The sequence below is a fragment of the Lichenostomus cassidix genome, chromosome 2 (genome assembly GCF_008360975.1).
Source record: "Lichenostomus cassidix isolate B80296 chromosome 2, HeHo_3.0, whole genome shotgun sequence".
NCBI lineage: Eukaryota > Metazoa > Chordata > Aves > Passeriformes > Meliphagidae > Lichenostomus > Lichenostomus cassidix.
The window spans coordinates 18,440,607-18,461,166 of NC_139482.1; the positions used below are offsets into that span (position 1 = coordinate 18,440,607).

At 44.6% G+C, this 20,560-nt stretch overlaps 1 protein-coding gene across 3 annotated transcripts in view; it reads left to right on the top strand.

Annotated features, from left to right (window-relative positions):
* NEBL (nebulette) overlaps positions 1 to 20,560 on the top strand; it is a 252,787-nt gene that overhangs the window by 110,855 nt on the left and 121,372 nt on the right. Inside the window, exons 1-2 of one of the 3 annotated variants that reach the window (XM_085050561.1) lie at positions 966 to 1,100; positions 12,596 to 12,705. The exons of the other annotated variants lie outside the window; for them this stretch is intronic. The gene's annotated coding sequence lies outside the window, so the exon portion shown is untranslated. Of the gene's footprint in view, positions 1 to 965; positions 1,101 to 12,595; positions 12,706 to 20,560 lie in introns of those variants that run through there. 3 annotated transcript variants of the gene reach the window in all.

A 20,560-nucleotide genomic window follows, 5' to 3' on the forward strand; every position in this document is an offset into this window, starting at 1 on the left:
CTGAGCAAGAGTGATTCTTTTGTGTGGGGTAGCTCTGGAAGGCATCAAGGAGATGAAACGAGCAATGCTCTGGTGAATAGTTAATCCCTCGCACGGGTCTGCTCTGTTAGGACAGATTGAGAGGAGTGTCCTGCAGCAGGCTTGTGCTGCTCACTTTGGGATATTGGCCTGCCAAGAAATTTATTTAGACCTCCCAAGCCCAATACCCTCCACATCAGACTACAGAACAGTATGACACAGCTCACTTGCCTGCTCTTATCTTTCTCTTGTTGAAAGCATTCTGGGTTTTCTGTTGTGGGAAAAAGAAATAATAAAAACAAGTAGTTTTGTGACATGGGAAAGAGCTTTCTTTCCATCTCTACTTTTGAGTGGGTCAAGGCTGTTTTTCTCCTAGCAGAAGATTTTGTTGCACAATTTATCATACTGTCTGGCTCCTGAACCAAAGATACTTACCTACTTTTTCAGACCCAGAAACAGCTTTTTTAAATGTGAAAAGTGGTTTTATTTCAGGTTTTTTTCCCTTGGTCATTGCATGTTTGACTCCTGTCTCTTCATTTCTTATCACCCAATTCTTAATAATATAGATTTCTTCTATCTAGTCCTAACAATACAGAGTTTTTTTCTTTATGTATGTAGCTGACAGAGATTCCAAGTCAAGGTCTCTGTTAGAAATAATTGAAGGGTAAAATGGAATTTAAAAATGTGCCTGATAAAAGAAGTTGCATTTCATTTCTGTTTGCACTGAAATAATAAATTAATTTATAGCATTATTTCCCAGAAAGATAATTCTGCATAAGCCACAACTTCAATTTAATTAGAAAGCTCCTGTATTATAGAAATGTCTTCCACACAGAGTAGTGTCTTTATTTGTCAGATAAGCAGTATACATCATGGACTAAGGATCTAATTAAGGTTTCAAGACACTGAAAGGTAAGCACTTTAATAATTCTAAAATAATTAAAATTTTCATGTACAGAAAAATGGAAGAATACTAATATATATATATTTAATTTTCAGTTTTGTTTTGATTTCACCTGGAAGTACTAGAAACTTCTCAAAGAGCCTATTTGAACCAAAATTGTAACTACTTCATTGAAGGGGTAAGTGAGAACAGTTAATTGTGTAGATATCCTTGATGAAAATAAATAACAAAATGAATCTTATAAATGTTAATTAGCATAAATGTCTTAATTTTTTTTTGTCCTGATATGAAGTTTGGCAGCATATGGATATTAATACAGTGCTCTGACTTCATAAAGAATCTCTTGTGCTATGAGTATAAACCTTGTGAGGAAAAAAAATCATGGGGGGAGTGGAAGGAGAGTGGGCAGATAAAGGGGGTTGAATTTTGGTTGTTACTTTGCCACCAGTCTGAAGATTTAGAACAAAACTTGTGGACTTTATTTTATGGCTCTTATGAAGGTATCAGGACCAGAATGTAGTTTCTCAGAAAAGAATGAAATTGACCCCAGTATCTCAGGATTTTTTAGCATTAAGAGCCTAGTTCTGTGGAGGTACAACATATTTTGGCATTGAGTATGTAGTCAATACACAAAAAAATGCATACTATTCACGCAGAGAAATGTGTACATTTTGTCAAAGGACTTTGCAGTGCTTTTTGTCCATCTTCAACTTTGAGAGGATTTTCAATGTGAATGCAAATATTCTTAAAATGAAAAAAAACCCAACCCCATGTATTTTTATACATGATTTTGCAATTAAACTGACTGCAGACTGGTTTTGCAAGGAAAAAGTTAAGGGGACAAAAGGAACAGAATAAATAAAGATGACAGCAAAATACTATTGGTCTATCATGACACATGGCTAAATGAGGGAGTAGAAACTCAATCTAGTAATATTTTCTTTGGGGAAATGGAACACTTTCAGCAGTCTGCAGCAATGAGCTGCAGCTTACTTCCACTGCACTTTTATTTCTAGATATATGACTTGAAGCGTGTTTCATCCTATGTGAAATAAGCTACTCTTTCTTAAATATGCTCCTGGTAAATGTCTGCAAAGTATAAAAGAAAACAGGTATCCATACAAATTGATGGAGTGAGAAGCTTTCATTAAGATAAAGGCCAGTGCTTGGATAGTAGAGCCTTGCTGGCTTGGCTGTATGGCTGGAAGGATGCATGGGAGCTTTTGCAGTGGCTGTGCTCATTGCATAAAGAGCCCACGTAAAAGCATTCCTCACTTCCACATTAATGCTGTTATGAACTTAAATCATGTAGGAGCAAGAAGCACCACACATTTGTGCCCTTTTCTTTGAGGGCCAGCAAAATGAAGTAATGCAGTTCATTTATTTGTATGTGACTCATTTTTCAGTAGGTTTGGATTGTATCTGAAATGAAAACTATACCTTAATTCACAGAAGGAAAATAAGAAAACATATTAAAATCTGGTTTAATGAGCACTTTTCCAAGGTATCCTATTTTGTTGAAGAACTCAGGAAGGAGAGTAGAGTTAATGAAGAGAAGGTCACTGAATCACCACCTCTATAGGGTGAGTGGCTTCCTCAAGTGTGGGGAGTTGAACTCATCACTGAAGTTAGTGAAGGATGTATTGGATGCAGAGAGAGCATGAAAATCTTGTTGCATTCTTGAAAGTATGTGGGTTCTAATAAGAAAAGCTGTGTATTAATTGTCTTTAAATGTCTGTGTTGCTGCGCGTGGGCCTTTCCTGCAGGCCAAGTCCGGAGAGGCGGGGGACAACTGCCGGAAGGCAGTGCCGGAGAGGCGGAGTCCTGCCGGTGGCAAGGGCGACCGAGAGCCGGCTCGCGGGCAGAAAGAGAGGCAGTCCGTTTCGTTGAGGCAAAAGGAGATATATTGAAGGGCGAACGTAGGGGGGGAGGATGGACCTCAACAAAATGGCCCCGAACCTCTCAGGGCAGGGGTTTTTAAAGGGAGCAGAAGTGGGGTGGAGATAACAAGGGGAGCCAATGGGGTGTTAAGGGTACATAATTGGCAAGAGCGCCGTGCAGTCAGGAGTCATAGGGGGTGGGAGGATACAAACAAGCAACCAACAGGGGAGCAACGAACCACAAGACAAAGGAGAACATTCTAGAACTCATACCAAAAAGAGGGAAAGGAAGGAGGGGACTGAGCCCACTTCCACGCCCCGGGCACAACCACTCAGCCACGGAGAAGGGGGCATTCAGGCCCGCGGTGGTGTCTTCCGCTCAGCCCATGGGCTGGGCTGGTCCAGGGAGGCCAAGGCCACCATCACACCTCCCCCTTTCTTTTTAAATAAAAGAGAGGTTATATACCTAACAAACAAAGCCTTAAAAATAGCAAGGGCGATAGCAATGAGAAAAAGGCATAAAATAACCCAAAGAATGGACTTGACAACTGATGCCGCCCACCCGGAGAGCCCCCAATTATTTAGGAGGTGTCCCCACCAAGTTTCAGTCTCTGCTTTCAGAGTTCCGATCTGGTCCCGCATCTCCTGGATCTTAGAGGCGATGCTTCTGCCGTGGGTGCTAAAATTAAAGCAGCACAGACCCTCGAAGTCCTCGCACCCGTGGCCATGGGCAAGGAGGAGGAAGTCGATGGCAGCACGGTTCTGAAGAGTCGCGTGTTTCACCGCCTCCTCGTCTGCGAGGAGCTGGCTCAGGGCTTCAGATGTCAGCCTTGCGTGTCTCCCGAGCCAGCATTCTAGTTTCTCAATGTCACCCAAGGCCTTGTAAACTGCAACCCACGGGAGTAGAATCGAAGCAGCTATCCTCTTAGATCGGGGCCAGGTCACAATTGTATCGTTGCAATTTTCATCCAAATTAATGATTTCTCTCTTTTGGCGTGTCAATTTGGCTGAATTTTTCCAATTTAACAATTGCTGCTTGTCGGGGGTCAAGGTGACCAGCCTCCCGAGGGTGCATGGCCCTCCTCGCAGACGAGCCGGGATTCCTGCCCAGGCATGCTTACCGCAAATAAGGAAAATCCCTTTCGGCAAGACCTTGGGGTGAGTGTTCGAGTGAGCGGGGTTTGGAGCGGTAAAGTTGCACCACTCCGAAGCACGGTACCTCTTACTTACATGGATGTGGGTGAAAGGCATGGGGTATAGATCGTCATACTCATGTTCCATGCCTTCCGGGAATTTTGGACTGTACCGGCGCGGGCTGTCGAACTTAACACACAGCTCCGCTTGGGTGGACCCCAATAGTTCCAATTCTTGGGGCTCCACCGTCCCCGACGGAAGGTGGTGGTCGACCCACTCATCCCAAGAACTCACCGGGTCAGGATATGAGCGGTAACTACCTGAGAAAGGGAACTCGCCCTTTTTCAAAGGAATCCCGATGAGGCATGTCGACATCGGGTCCTCCGCCTTGTCCATGCCCAAGCACAGTCCCTCTTGCTTCAGGGACTTCGCCAGGGTCACCCACACGTTTGCTTTCGGTTGGGGGACGATCCAGCTCAAGGTGGTTCCAGCGAGGGCCGCGGACCAGAGAAGCAGGTAGAATGGCTTCAGGGTGGAATTCATGGCAGGCTCTTCGGCGGGGGGCAAATCTGCAACAAGAACAGAACATATTAGGAAAAACTTAACAGGGCTTGGGGAACTCAGAGGAACTCAGCCTAGGATGGGGGGAAACTTGTGTGAGGCCAAGAGGCAAAGGTTAGAATCCGGGGCAATCTTTTCTAAGGAGGGGTTCTTAGCTCTTTTTCTTTTCCGGCTTTTCCAGCCAGCCATTCGAAGCGCTGCCCAGTCCGGTTTTGCCTTCTTTGAGGCGAAGTGACTTAGTTCTGCTTCCTCCTGGGGGTCTTTTGCTCCCTTCCCGGCCAAGTGGGGCTTTACCCATTTACTAGGTATCCATTTTAGTCCTGCCGGGGTGGATACACAAGCATAGCCCCGACCCCACGTGACCAGGGGGAAAGGACCCTGGATGGCTAAAGATTCCGGATCCCGCACAAGCACCGGCGGTTGTTCCTTCAGCTTGGTGCGTTTGTCGCTGGTGAAGTGACGAAAAATAGGAGGCATCGGTTCTTCATAGGAGCCGTTCAAGAAGTTTATTGTAAACAAGGCCTTACAGAGGCGCATCTGCGGGGTATTAATTTCATTTCCGCCCCTCTGTCGGGCTAGAACCGACTTCAGGGTCCTGTGGGCACGTTCGATGATTGCTTGCCCCGTTGGTGAGTGTGGGATTCCTGTTATATGGGAAACTCCCCACTCATTAAAGAATTGAAGAAGTTTGTTGGACGTGTACGCGGGCCCATTGTCTGTCTTGATCTGCTGGGGCACCCCCAAGGTGGCAAAGGCTAGCAAAAAGTGGTTGATGCAGTCTTTTGCCTTTTCGCCAGCATGGGCCGAAGCGTACATCGCTCCAGAAAAGGTAGCTATAGAAACATGCACATATTTGAGCCGGCCAAACTGCGGGAAGTGGGTGACGTCTGTCTGCCACACCTGGCAGCTCTCTGTCCCGCGGGGGTTTGCGCCACTCGTGTGTGCTGGTAGGTGTTCGGTCGAGCAGTTAGGACATGTAGTTATGATTGCTTTGGCCTGGTCCCGAGTCAGGCCAAACATCTTGCTTAAGGCCGACGCGTTTTGGTGATACATCTGATGGCTAAGTTTAGCTTGGGCGAAGATGTTGGGCGTGCTCGGCGAGATGACCGCAGCAGCTAACTGGTCCGCTCGTCGATTGCCATCAGCAATGGGTCCAGGCAGATCTGTGTGCGACCTCACGTGCATCACGAAATAGGGTTGCTCCCGGTGGGAAAGCAAAGTTACTAATCTCAAGAGCAATTCGAACACTTTGATATTTTGCGTTTCTTTTAGGGCCGAATTTTCTGCTCGGAGGGTGACACCCGCCACGTAGGCAGAGTCAGTGACCAGGTTCAGTGGCTCTGGGAATTTTTCAAAAGCTCTAACAACAGCGGCTAGTTCGGCAATCTGAGGTGATCCAGAAACCACCTGAACATCGGCTTCCCACTGCCGTGTTCGTGGGTTTCTCCAAGTCAGGACTGACTTATGAGAAGACCCAGAGCCGTCTGTAAAAACTGTTAGAGCCCCCGGTATCGGGAGTCTTGAGAGATGTGATTTGGGAACGAATTTGAAATTGGCATTGAATAATTTATGTTTTTTGTGGCCAGATTTGATTTTCCCAGAGAAACCCTCCAGAACATATTGTAGGGGGTCGCATGTTTGGAATGAGAAATCCACATCATCGAAGTGAAATGGCACCCAGATCCACGTGAAGTCCACTGCGGCCAGGCTTCTCAGCCTCAGTCGCGCCTTCTTGATCACCTTCGCAGCCAGCTCTGCCGCGGTGGTTAGAGTCTTGGCGAGCTGGTGCGGCAAGAACACCCACTCGATAATCAGCAAAGGGTCTTTTAAGGTGACGTCCCATTGGTAGATAAGTCCATGAGTATATTGTTTCTCCCCTAAAACAATGAGTTCAAAGGGGAGATAAGGATCACATCGGTGAGCCTGCCTTTGGGAGATCGCTTGCTGGACCTCTCTCAGGCATTGCCGAGCCTCTTCCGTCAGGGCTCGGGGAGAGTCCAAGTCCTCTTTCCCCTTTAACAGATTGAAAAGCGGGGCAAGCTGTTCAGTGGAAATCCCCAGAAGCGGTCGGACCCAATTGATTGACCCGCACAGACTGTGTAGGTCCCTCAAAGTGCGGGGTTCTCCTGCCAGGGTGAGTGATTGGGGAACAATGGTCCGGTCATTGACGACGACCCCCAGGTATTTGACGGGGCTCGTCTGTTGGATTTTGTCCGGCCTGATAGTGAAGCCGGCTCGGGTGAGGGTCTCTTGCAGTGCCCCCAGTGCTGAAAGGGCTTGATCGCGTTCTGGGGCACAAATGAGTATGTCGTCCATGTAGTGTAAGAGTTGCACATCAGGGAATTCTGTTCTCATCGGAGATAGAATCCGATCAATGTGCCACTGGCACAACGTAGGTGAGTTCTTCATTCCCTGGGGCAAGACTGTCCACTGGTATCTTTTGGCAGGAGCCGAATGGTTGACGGTCGGCACCGTGAAGGCAAACCTTGGGGCGTCTGCAGGATGCAACGGGATGTGGAAGAAAGCATCCTTCAGGTCGATGACCACTAGGCTCCAGTCGCGAGGCAGCATGGTGGGTGAGGGGAGCCCAGTTTGGAGAGGTCCCATATCTTCCATGACCGCGTTAATGGCCCGAAGGTCTTGAAGAAGCCTCCACTCATTTCTTCCCTCTTTCTTAATAACAAAAATGGGGGAATTCCATGGGCTATGGGATGGTTCGATGTGTCCCTTGGCCAGTTGTTCGGCCACCAAAATCTCGAGCGCTTCAAGTTTCTCCAAAGTTAACGGCCACTGATCTACCCACACCGGATCGTTGGTCAGCCAGTTGAGGCGTGGGGTAGAGCGCTCATCAGTGGCCGGCTTTAAAAACCCGAAGGGGGGGCGGATATGTTAATTTGGGTCCCCCACTGAGAAAGCGAATCTCTTCCCCATAAGTTGAAAGGAATGTCCATGACAAAGGGCCGCACCCTCGCGGGAACTCCCTCTGCGTTATAAATGTCTACAGGCTCTATGCTCTGTTGGGCAAAAGACTGTCCGCCCACACCCCCAATAGGGGCAACTGTCTCTTGTAAAGGCCACTGGTTAGGCCATACATCCTGGGAAAGAATGGTAACATCAGCTCCCGTATCAATAAGTCCGGTGACAGATTTTTGAAAATCTTGTCCTTGCATGTGGCAGGTGATATAGGGCCTATTTTGGGTGATTTGCTGGGCCCACCAGGCATGAAGTCTATTAGAGTCCCATTCCGTTGCAGTCCAGGCAGTTAGGTCCATAGCGGAGGCGACACTTGTATCCTCGCGCGACGCCTCGACGCGCTGATTCTCTAGTTTTTTGCTGGCGCCGGAGCTACCGTCTGATAGGTCGGCGGTTGGAAGGCAGCTGGCTGGCTGGGCTGAGCTGGAGAGCCGGCAGGGGGTGTCACTGGTAAAGCAGTCGGGGCAGGAATCGGCATCATCGGGTTTGGGCCTAGGGGAGAGGAACTCGAGAGAGCAGGATTAGGGTACGGAGCAGGACAGTTCTTGGCAATATGGCCCTGTTGGCCACACCGATGACAAAACAATGGGGCAAAAGGTTTCCGACCTGGTCGGTTATCAAAGGAAGCCGCGTTGGGGAAGGCATTAGGGTAAGCGGTGGGAACATTTTGGGGTTTAGGGGGTTCGAGAGGAATTGAGGAGCACGCGTCGATCAACAGGGAGACAGTGAGTTGAGTGTCTGGGGACAGCGAGCTGATTCGCTGCTTGCATCTGGCATTCGCATTAATAGTTGCGGTGTGGATGATGATTTCATCCTGGTTGCTGACATTTTTGAATTGCCGTCTGACCGCAGCTGTTAGCCGGTCAATAAAATCAATAAATAGCTCGTCAGGTCTTTGCTTAATATACATATAAGGAAGCTGGGCCTCCGCCTTGGTGGGGATCGCAAAGAAGGCCTGTTGTGCCGCCAAGATGACCTCTGCAAGCACCTCTTCAGATACAGCCCTGATCTGGTCTTGTGGCTTTGACCAGTCTCCCATGCCACTAAGATGGTTCAGTGTCAATGCCTGATAATTTAGATCGTCTTTGCGGGAAGCTATTAGAATCTGGAGTCTCTTTTTCCAATTAGACTCCCATTGTTTCTGTTGGCTCTCGGTCAGGAGACAGCCAATTAGTTCTCTCACATCTGTGGGGCATTTAGCCTCTGCTTTAAGGATAGATTGAAACAGTGATTTCAAATAGGTGGATTCGCAGCCATAATTCTTGGCTGCTTTACAAAGCTTCTCCTTGGTGACAAGGGAAACCGGCTGCCACACCAGTGCTTTTGGCCGACCATTGTCCGCTCTATAAGGAGTGGGGCTAGGTGTGGGAAGGGGGGAGTGCTGTCGGCGTCGTGCAGGGGCCGCAAAAAGGGGGGAGCAGTCATCACTTCCGGGCCCGCCAATATGGCGGCCGGATGTTGTGGTTCGAGGAGGGGACCGTGGGAACCCAGTCGTGGGATTTTCCCACGGCTCAGCCCCTCCCCCTGACGTAATTTGGGCGGGGAAAGACACGACCGGAAGGGGTAGAGTCGGAGGCGGAGATCGATCGAGGGAAGTGAGGGTTGATAGACAGGGGGGAGGATCCGTAAGGCGGGACCCCTTGTTCGCGCCGGCGGGAAACTCAGGGGCAAAAGCGCGCGAACTGTCGCCATTTCGTTTTTCCTCGGCACCATCTTGTCGAATGTTAGTAAAGGGAAGGGGTGCCGTCGCGGGGAAAGGAGGAGAGGGCTCAGGGACAGGAGCGCTCGGGGGCAGAGGGGTGTCCCGGTGCTGGAAGCTACCGAGCGCACTAGGGCGAGCTACACGGCTCTGCTCCCGCTGCTCAGGAGGGTAGGAGGTATAAAGGGGTAGGTTAACAGGAGATTTCTTAACGAACTTATAAACTTGGGAGTGTAAAGAAAAGACCCTCCGTGCGGTACGATCTCCCTTCTTCCCTGCCGCCAGGAGCTTCTGACCAACTGAGTCCCAATAATCTAAATCATAAATTAAAGTAGGGGAATCCGGGGGACAATTCACCATTACCCATTTCACAAACTTCTTAAGGTCTTTGGGAGCGAAAAGAACATGGTAGGCTTCTAAAAGTTCAGATAAATTAGAGTGCATCTCCTTCTGCATGGCACTATCTTTTGACAGACGGGATCCCATTCTGCTAAGAATAGAGCCACCGGAAGCTGACCCGCGAATCGGCGAAACAGAGAAACCAATAAAAAATGCCAGACGACTAGCACGCTCTTCGGGCCACACACGCACACTAATTCGGCACCAAAGACGACCCAGGGGTTCTCGGGCGACCGAGTGTTAGGGGCTCACACACACACACACACCCCCAACCTCCTCCCCGCAGCAACTTTACCTGGGCACGGGGGATCTCTCCCCGATACTCCGTCGCCGGGAACTTAAACGCCGTTCGTCAGGGGCCGTCGGTCGCGAGGGAATCCCTGTTCTCCCAGGGCTTCCGCGGAGCTCCGCACAGTCCGGTGCGAGCTGCCACAGCGGCGCCTCGTAGACTCACCCACTGGTGACAGCTGCTGTCGGCCACGCCTCCTCACACGGGGCACCAATTGTTGCTGCGCGTGGGCCTTTCCTGCAGGCCAAGTCCGGAGAGGCGGGAGACAACTGCCGGAAGGCAGTGCCGGAGAGGCGGAGTCCTGCCGGTGGCAAGGGCGACCGAGAGCCGGCTCGCGGGCAGAAAGAGAGGCAGTCCGTTTCGTTGAGGCAAAAGGAGATATATTGAAGGGCGAACGTAGGGGGGGAGGATGGACCTCAACAAAATGGCCCCGAACCTCTCAGGGCAGGGGTTTTTAAAGGGAGCAGAAGTGGGGTGGAGATAACAAGGGGAGCCAATGGGGTGTTAAGGGTACATAATTGGCAAGAGCGCCGTGCAGTCAGGAGTCATAGGGGGTGGGAGGATACAAACAAGCAACCAACAGGGGAGCAACGAACCACAAGACAAAGGAGAACATTCTAGAACTCATACCAAAAAGACGGAAAGGAAGGAGGGGACTGAGCCCACTTCCACGCCCCGGGCACAACCACTCAGCCACGGAGAAGGGGGCATTCAGGCCCACGGTGGTGTCTTCCGCTCAGCCCATGGGCTGGGCTGGTCCAGGGAGGCCAAGGCCACCGTCACATGTCTGTAATAAAATATGGTGCATGGTGTGGGATTTTTAATTATCAAGGGTCACACTCTACCTCAGGTTAAATTTATACAGCTTCAGGGGATGCAGAGGAGCACAGGATTTCCCCCATAATTTGAATCAACTGAACACTTGTTCTCTGGACAAAGACACAAATGACAAGGAATTGGGCACTACCTCAGATATGATAAAAATACATCTTCAGTAGAAACTAAAGGAGGACACAAACCACATTGCTACTGTAGTTGTGCACATCTGCACATCTGAAATTAGAAACTGTCCCTAGCAGACACTGTGCCATGGCTCCCTGTTTGGAAGCTATTGGCACAGTTGTTCAATCTGTTTACTTGCTCAAACATAAAATGATCTCTTAAATTGCCGAAACAGATTGTAGAGAAAATTGGCAGGAGAAGATGTTAACAACATGGCCCAGAGTTCCATTTGTAGGATTCACAGCACAAAGCCTGCAGATACTTGTCTCTAAGGGCTTTTTTCTCTCCATTGAATTCAAGTGAAGGAGAAGAATAGGGAACAAGAAAAATTAACAGCAGTATCAATGTCTACATTTCACAAAACCAACCCTGGCACATCAAGGAAGAGACTGGGTAAGCGTTTTAAATCACACAAATCATACAAAAAGAGCTGATGCTGTTCTAGGCAGCATTGGGATTTTACTGCTTCTGCAGTCATACCTACTTTATTTGACTGCCCCTATATTCCTAAGCATGATTTGTATGCTGCTGTTGTTCATTTGGAAAATAAGCGTTTATTTATGTATGACAACTGTGTCTACTAACACAGATTGAGCAGCACTTGCTGAGCAGTGCCCTAAGTGCTGGCTGTCCATGGCAGGTGTGGTCAGCCGGATGCACCCTGGCACTGATCGCCTTGTGCTCCCCTCGGTGCCTCTGACAGCTCAACATGAACTGCAGCTCCAAGAGCTATTCATTATGTGGTATGCTGCAGGCTTAATTCCACACAGCTGCACTTCAAATATCTGCATATAACTCATGTGATTAAGCATCTATCAGTTGAGTTCAACAGCATTTTTTCTGTCTGGAATCAAGAAGATTGAATGTGTCATTCCTATGGCTAACATGAGTGTATCTCTGCAAGAAGGTGGAGCTCCTGCTGTGCTCCTGTGCAGTGTACATACATGCATGGAGTCATATCCAACCTAGTTCCTTTTGTGAATTGATCTTCTAAGCTTGTTTAGAATAGATACATACAAATGAAAATTCTGAGAAGCCTCGGGTCCTTTGACTTTCCAATAGCTCTGTGCTGAAGTTTACTTGACTTCTAATTTTCAGTAGGCAGAAACCATTCTGCCTTTAAATGCAAAGTTCTAATAAATGCTTTAGAAATGACTTAGCAAAAGAATTACATTAATTTGCAATGACCATGGGTATTTTTTGCAGGTTTTTGCATGGTTTTTATATTTTGTAAGCTTTCAAAAATTTTAACATGACTGAACATGTTCTTAAGAAATGATGAATCTAAGGAAATGTGAATAATATTTTATATAGAACTTGTCCTTAATGAGAAAACGGAAAGTCTTGAGAATTTGTTTGAAATCTCAATATGTATTCTACTTTAAAATGAAAATCCTTTCTTTACTGATCATTACTAAAATAGTAAAAAAAAATTAGAAAGAGACAGGGTTAAATTAATTCCTATGTATATGAATTCTTTACCTACACTTCTGGGAAAAATTCTGGTTATTTAATGGCATGCTGTTTTGTTACTTCTTTCTGCTGTGATCCTTGTGTAGAACAATAATCGCCAAGTATTCAGCTTTCTAATATTTTCTTTCATTTACTGTTCATTTATTGTATGTTTTGATACACACACCATAAAATGTTGTAAAAACAACCTGTAACTTCTTCTGGAGTTTTCCTCAAAGCTTCTGTCTCTCTTTTTAAACTGTGTTCAATTACACTTTTTTCAGAGTTGTCCACGAAGTAAGGAGGTATTGGAATCCTCCAATATGGATGCTATGGATATGCAGTCCTTATTTAAATGAAGAACTAAAGCACAGAGATGATTCATGCTAATGCAGTAAGTAGCACCTAGAGTAAACCATTATCTTCTGTGTAGCCTCCTATTAGAAGCAGAGGGAGGCACAGCCTTTGCTAGGGAGTTTTACAGTTGTTTGTTGGGGAGGAAAAGATTATTGAGAATCCAGAGCAATGTGTTTCTGATTCATCTGGGGTGGCACTGACTTCTGTTCTCATAACTTTTTCAGATTCTCTTTTCTGGTCTCTCTTTTCTCTTTTCTGGTCTCTCTTTCTTAATTCTTGTGATTTACATAACAATAGCTCCCAGCATGTGGGAAGAAACAATATTTTTAGCCCCCAAAATGCCAACTTGAAGGATACTTTTTGGAATGTCAAATAGTCATTACAGTAATTCTGTGTGAAACTGTCAGTACAGGTGGAACAGAATAATTTAGTTGACTTAAACTACAGTTAAATTTCTGCCGAGCAGGTGGATGTTCAGTTTTCAGTAATGTGTAACTCAGTTGAATTAAATCATATTCCATGGGGGTGGTAAACTAGATATCCCTAACAATGTGACATTCTTCACCTGCTAAAGGTCAACTTCCTGGTCTGGAGCAGGAAAGGCATTAGAGTTTATCAGTGATGTTGTTATAAAGCTGCTGCTTCCTGTAACACAGGTGGAAAGGTGCATAACTCTTCTCTAGAAAGAGCAGAAGCATTTTGTCTTTGAGAAGCTGGAAAACAAACCCCTGCCCAAGGCATAACTGCGTTTGGAAAAATTGTTAGCATTATAAACAAGGATTTATAATGCTTTTAGTGAGTTGTTTGTTTTATGTCATACTGCCCACAATGGCATTAGATGTGTAAATTCAGATAGGCCTTTGGGTAAATCCACTGAAACACTATCTGCAAATCTATTTTGAGGCTCTGGTAAGCCACTAATGTGTGAAGGAAACACCACATTAGCAAATTGTGTAAAACTGGAGTTCCTTTCTAGTTCCTTTTTCTTTCAAGTCTAAGTCCATTTCAACTTGAATGGCATGTGACCTTGGGACAGTTTCTGCCTGGGGAAGGTTCCCCTTCAGCAGCCCCACTGTGAGGATGGTAAATGACCTCAAATGAAGCTTCTCAAACGTGAATCCTCAGAGAAGCAGGGGGAAATATTTTAGGTTAAGTGGATCTCTGATAGTCAAAGCAAGCAGATGTGACGCCTACATAGCTGCTTCTTAAATGGTCTTATTCCATCTGGCTTTATTCTATAGGCTTGCTTAGAAAAATCCTTTTTCTCTCCTTTTTTTTTTTTTAAGCAAGTATAATATGATACATATTATTGTGGTTTATTGTCTTCAAATATGTTTTTATAGGGTTTCTGAAGTCTATTTGATAAGTTTTCAGAAGAAATTACTGTAACTATTGCTTTTTTTTTCTGTCTGAGTGCTTTCATAAGAAACCAGTCGATTGCAGAAGTTATGTAGCCTCCAAGTTTCAAAAAGTTTTCTGTGAAGTTCCACAGGGAGTGGTATAGTCTTTCTGATTCTAATTTAAATAAATAAATTTGACAGGATGACTGTATCCTTGCTCACTGTATTGACAAAATAAAATGAGTTGTGTGGTGGAAATAAAGCAAGCCGTCCAGAAAAATCCCCAAAGGCATGGATTTACAGCATGTGTAAGTGGGTCAACTCATGCATGAGAAATGAATGCTAAATGTAAATTGGTTGCAAAACTGTAGACTTTAAGCAGAATTGAATCAAGTGATAACCTAAATATTTTCATAGGGATGTCCTATCAGGCTTCTCTTTTTAAAATAGCAAGAAACCTCAGATTTACAGAGAAATAATTAAAACATGTGTTTGTGTTAATTAGAACAGTGTCACTGAACTCTAGAATCAAAGGCATTACATTCATTTATGTTAGTGGCATTGATAATTTTTAAGTTGAACCTGTATTTGGCTAAACTTGTATTTGGGTTGATTGGTTGCTTTAAATGATATACACTTCAATAAGACTGCCCTATTCCATGATGGATAAAATATTCAATCCAGTCTAGAAAAATACTTCTTGGGCTTTTCCCAGGTAAAATGATAATAAAATAGAATAATCTAGTTAGGAGATACAAAAGAAAAAGATAGAAATTCCTGTCTGAGTGGTTTAATTTTCTATTTGTGATAACATTCATATTGCAAGGCAAAGCTCACACGAAAGGCATGAGTAGTTAAAAAATCTACTACATAATCTTCAAATATGTAACATAAAATTTCATGGACTTCATTTTTAATTCACACTAATTGTGATCTTGTCAACAGATGCACGTGTTACAGATACATATTGACCTAAAGGTTTACTTCTGCACTTACAACTCTGAAAATCCTTATTGAAGGCTAAACCAGCTACGTAAATATGAGGAATAAATTGACAGGTATGCCATTTTCACATTTTGCTGTGGTATTGACTGTATTTCAAATGCCTCTTTGTGCTGTATTTTATGGAATGAAAAATTCCAAGCTGTAATGAGGACAACTATGATGTGTTTTGTGGTAACTGTTGTAAGCACCTGTACACTGTCAGATAAAGGACTTGAGTCTCTCTTTAAACGCTAGTGACTTCAAGACTTAATCTACTTGGAAGCTTTCTTATATTTAAATATATGGGTTTTTTTACTGTCGTAGTACTAAGCAGCTACATTATGACAAAACCCCAACAACTTATTTTTCCTGTGTCCCTGAATATGTTTTAGTGGTATCTAAATCACTAATTATTTTTAATGAGTATGTGCTTTTGAAGCCCGTCTTTTTTACAGATAGAAAAAAGAGAATGAAAATAAAACCTCTTCATAGCAGCTCAACTTGGGAGCTAATTAAAATAAAGCTTTTAAAATGGGAAAAAAATTAATTAGCCAAAATGTTAAGAAGTTGGAGTTAACACCTCCAGAGATTTTTGGGTAGTTAAATGCTTGCAAGGAGAATATAATTTCTAATTTCCTTTATTAATTCATTGTCCATTACCTGCTTATAATTTTACCTTTTAGTTCCATCTTACCTGATGCTTTTGTGCTGTGCATCAGTTGCCAGGGCAGCATTTTAGGTATTAAACCTCCTGCTGAAGAACAAGATACTCTGCTTCTTCCAAAGCTAATACCATCTTTAATCTTGATCCCTGGAGATTTGAATGTATCACCCCTATGATGCTCTCAGGCTTCAATGACCTTGACAACAGGGGTATCTGGTCCTCTGTGGCACTCAGTTTGGTTTTTTTTTTTTTTTTTGCTAGCGCATATGTCTGTGATTTCCTTAGGCTGTCAGTAGATGCATCAGTTGTGACAGTAGATCCATCAGCACTGGAATGAGTATAATTAATAATTCAACTTTTTAACCATCCTAACACAGGAAAAGTAGTAAAAGTTTACATGTGCCATTTCTGCTTGTGTCTACAAAGATCTGAGAGGATAAGAGTTTGCTTCTCCGGATAGTAGATTAGAGTGACACAAGATTGCTTTCTCACCCTTTCTGCTCTTGAAATTATTAAAATAATGATTCAGTTACAGAAATATTTGTGCACTTTTTTTGAAAGGCTCTTTCTCTGTCTCACACCAACATAATCTCACTGTTAGAAACCACATTATTTTAGTGAAAAACTGAAGGATGTTTCGTTTTTCCCCCCCAGAACTGCCTTGAGTTGCTTTCTCTCCTGTCTTTTCTCGGTTGGTAAATATTGATCCAGTTCAGTCCCCCTGAAGGAGAGGGTATAACGGGGGTGATGTTGAATATATCACTAAGTAAGCCACTGGCAGAAAATGGAGGGGTTCTGGACATCAGTCCCTGGTGGACTTCAGGAAAGTCTAGTCTGAAGAAAATACCATTTCAGTGGTGGGTTTTTTGAACTTTAAGGGTTTTCTGAACTTCACGCCTCCTGCACCCCTGCTCTGTCTTGCCTGCCTTCTTTCTTCACTGGGGAACAGTGGTGTAAAATGAACCCATACCCAGTTTGGCCACTCTAGCCCTTTTCTAGCCTTAAGAGGAAAAATATACTCCAGAGTCTGTGACTTATGTTGCCAGGGTTAACTGATTTTTATAGGGTTTGGCATAACAAGACAGCTGTTCCAGTTTCCGCAATAGTGAGTGGGTAAGCAGCTGAGGAGGACAGTGTGGCTGGTCTGGGTTTTGGCACAGCAGAGGTGGTGTTTGAGGGAAGACTGGAGGATTTTCTTACGAGGAAGCTGTGGCAAGACCCAGAGTCTGCATTGGGGCAAGTGGTGTCTCCAGGCTGTGCCTCAGCATGACAATACTGAGCAGGGATCCTACTCCCTCCTCACACCCTTAAGTGGGACAAAGGCACTTTGTCACCTTTTACCTTAAGTGAGATTGGCTACCATTTTGTTGCAGAGCTGGAGCCACTCAGTAGTGCTGTTCCCTCAGCTATCACTGATGGAAAATGAAGGATTCAAGGGATCTGTGGAAGTGTCTCAGTCTCATCTCCGTGGTTGCTTGGCTGCTCAGCAGGGATACTTGCTCTGGTGTGGGCTGGGCTGCCCTTGGCTGCAGTGTTGTGAGAACAAGGGAAATGGCCAAAGGTTTTATTTGCCTGTGCCAGCAAGCTGTAGATATGACCAGGGCAAGGGTAGCAGGCATGGAATGAGGTCACTTGTTTGGCATTGCCTTTTGTTCAGCATTCCTTTCTGTACAGTGTGTGTTTCTGGCTCACATAATTGCTGGCATGCTGTCTTGAATTGAGTTAGCAGTCAGGGTCCTTTTCAGCAGAAATGAAGTGGATGAAAGGCTCAAAAAACTTGGTGGTGATGGAACATTAAGCAGAATTATCAGTGAAGGTGATGGCAAAAGTTACAGAAAGCTCTGACATTATTGTGGAGTTGGAGATTAGGTGATGATCAGCGTATTGAAAATTAGTGGAAAAGCTACTCAGAAGACACAAATGAGGGTTGAGCTTTTGGTATGAAAAACTCCCGTTAAGCGGAATAAGTCTGTAAAGTTACATGTAGGATACAACTGCAGAAGCGAATGTGATTATGTACAGTTTATTGTAAGGCAAGAATTAGGAGCAGGAAATGTATCTGTCAGGCATCATACTTAAAAGAAAAGCAAATATGTGTAGTATAATCAAAATGTGAAACTCATTAACACAGGAGCCAGGGAAGTCTAGAAGTATAAAATACATTAAAAGATTAGACAAGCTTGTGAAAGTTGAAGTCATCAGAAAATATTAACTGTTGTTATCCAAATCCAGTGACAGAGTTGGTAATGCACTGCTGTGCTAATAGCAGAAAACTGAAATGATCCTAACAAGGGGAAAGCTGTTCTGCAGGTACTTTGCCTTGGCATCCATTCCTCAGCAGTGACAGGGCTGATGGTGTCAGCAGTGAAACCAGTGCATCCATCAGTGAGCTTAGTACCTTGTGCTGTTCCTAGTCACAGCTGTGGCTCTATCCTACCAAGCAGTGACCAATCCATTGTATCCTTGGTTATACATAACTGGCTTGAATGTACAGAGCTGAAAGGATTATTACTTATGCACCTGACCCTAGACCCCCTCTGATATCAGTGGGCTTCATTCATGATATCTGATTGTCTTCACAGCCTTTCTGTTACAAACCAAAGAACCTCTCTGAGCCTTTGAATGGTAAATTCTTGAAGAGGTGGCTGAGGTGCAAAGGTAGCTTAGATATGATGGAAATTCCTTACATACATGCAAGTGTTTTTGCATGGCCATAGTAGTTGACAGACAAGGTATTAATCATGAGTAAGATGGCTTTGATCCCACTAGCATTTCACTGGTTTTCAAGTCACTCCTTATCGTCTTACCACACTTGCCTTGGCATTGCAGGACTCTCTTGAAGTATACAAAGTGGATTCATAAACAGAATGTTGTGCTCCAACCACCAAAGTGTATCCAGTCCATTGGACCAGAGTAGAGCTAAACCACAGCTCCTTCGCCCTCTTGTAAAATTTGGATTTTATGTCTTCAGAAACATTTTGTCCTAGAGATCTTCTCCTGTTACGCTGCAGTACTTCCTAATGGAAACATTGCTTATGTTATCAGGCTTAGCAACGAGACATCACTTTGAAGTTGTGCTCCCCTGAGACTCAAGAGAGATGCTAACTACAACTCCAGGCTTTAAAATTCAGAAAGGGGAAGGCTGGAGCTAGTGGGTGCTGAAAATCAGATTGTTGCATGACCTCTGTTTGCCCTGTCAAAGGGTCACTGAGACTTGTCTGGTGCATGCACTAAACTTGTAATTTATGTTTGTGGAGGATGTCAGGAGGAAGATTCATGCCTGGATGTGCAGGTGCTCCATTAGGACTGAGAAAGACATGGATTGATTAGGTGGTTATTGCCATCTGCAAAATTAGCCTGGTCAGAGACCCCTGACAGGGAAGCTTGGTGCATAACCAGTGAGCCAGGCTGCAACTGATAGAGCCTCGAATGTTGACAGTAGATAACTAAGATATCTGTGAGAGCTATCACATCTCATGTGCTGGCTCTGAAGTTTTGGGGATGGCATACTGCATCTGTCTGATGTCAGAACTGATTTTTGCCATGATTTTTTTGTGTCTGGATCAGCAGAAGATAAACACATAGTCCTCTATGTGTGTGTGAGATACAGGAGGGAGGGCAGGTAGCCAGAAATTTAGCTGGATTCTGTTGCTTTTGGGGCAGTGTATAAATATATGCCAGATGTATAAATGAGACTTGGGAATTGAGTATATCTCACAGGTATAAATGAGACTTAGGAGTTATCTGGTAGGTTTGTGACTGTAGGAAAAGATATTCCTATGGTTCAGAACAGCATGAGAAACTTGGGGAATCATAGGAAATCTGCTCCATGTGAGCAATTTGTTTATATTTGCAACATGACCTTTTCTGACACAACTCCAAATAAAATGAGAGGGTTGAGAGCTGAGGCACGCAGGCCTTCCCTGTGAAACCAGTGAAGCTGGCTGTTAGAATGTATTCCCTGGATCTGGCATTCATTCACCTGTGTATCCTGCTCAGCGTTGGGTTTCTGTTCTCAGATGTGTGCTGCACAGAAGTGGAGCCATTTGCTCAGGCTATTTCTTTGCTTGCTGGTTTTCAAGGACTGGCTGGACAGAAGAGAGGAGTTTCAGGAAGTATTTCCTATTGAATGAGCACTTTGCCTCACTCCACTTAAGAACACTGCATTGTCAGGGCCACTGAGGCAGGTCCTTAGATGTCATCAGTATTTGCTCACAGAAATCTTGTCATGCATGTTTTGAGCCTGATCTTGGAAGCCTTGAGATTTTTGGCCCTAAGTGTCTATCCAGGTGTTACTTGAGGTGTTTCTTGTTTGTCAGACAAGTTCTCTTAGGCATGATTGAATGTATGGGTCAACCATCACTGATTTGTATCAATACAGGGCAATACGGCTCATTACAACTGGATTTGGGAAGTCTGCTCTTTATTCCTGATCTTTCTGATGGCATTCTTTGTTGCCTGTGTCAAGCTACTTCAGCTCTGTTTCATTTTCTATAAAATGGGAATAATCATGCTGGGGGCCTTTGGAAAACTTTTTAAAGTTATAAAGAAAATGGTAGAGCAGAAGAATGGTATGGCTGCTGAGTATTGTTACTTGTGTGTGTAAATTGTGTAAGTGGTAACTTGGGAACACAGGCAACAGTACAAGAGGGGGTGTCTTGAGTCATCAGCTCTAGTCTTCTCTTGGGAAAGACATATCATACAAAATTTTCAAGAACCATGTCAAAGTCTGTATTAATCTAATTACAGATTTAGCTAACTTTTTTCAAAGACAGTTTCTTAATTTCACCTGCTGCAGGATAAAAGCCTCATCCTATTTCAACAAAAAAAGTTCTTTGTGGCAGGACAAGCATTGTCTTTTTGTTTGCAAGACACTTCTGCCTCTGTTATGTGTTGAGAGAGGT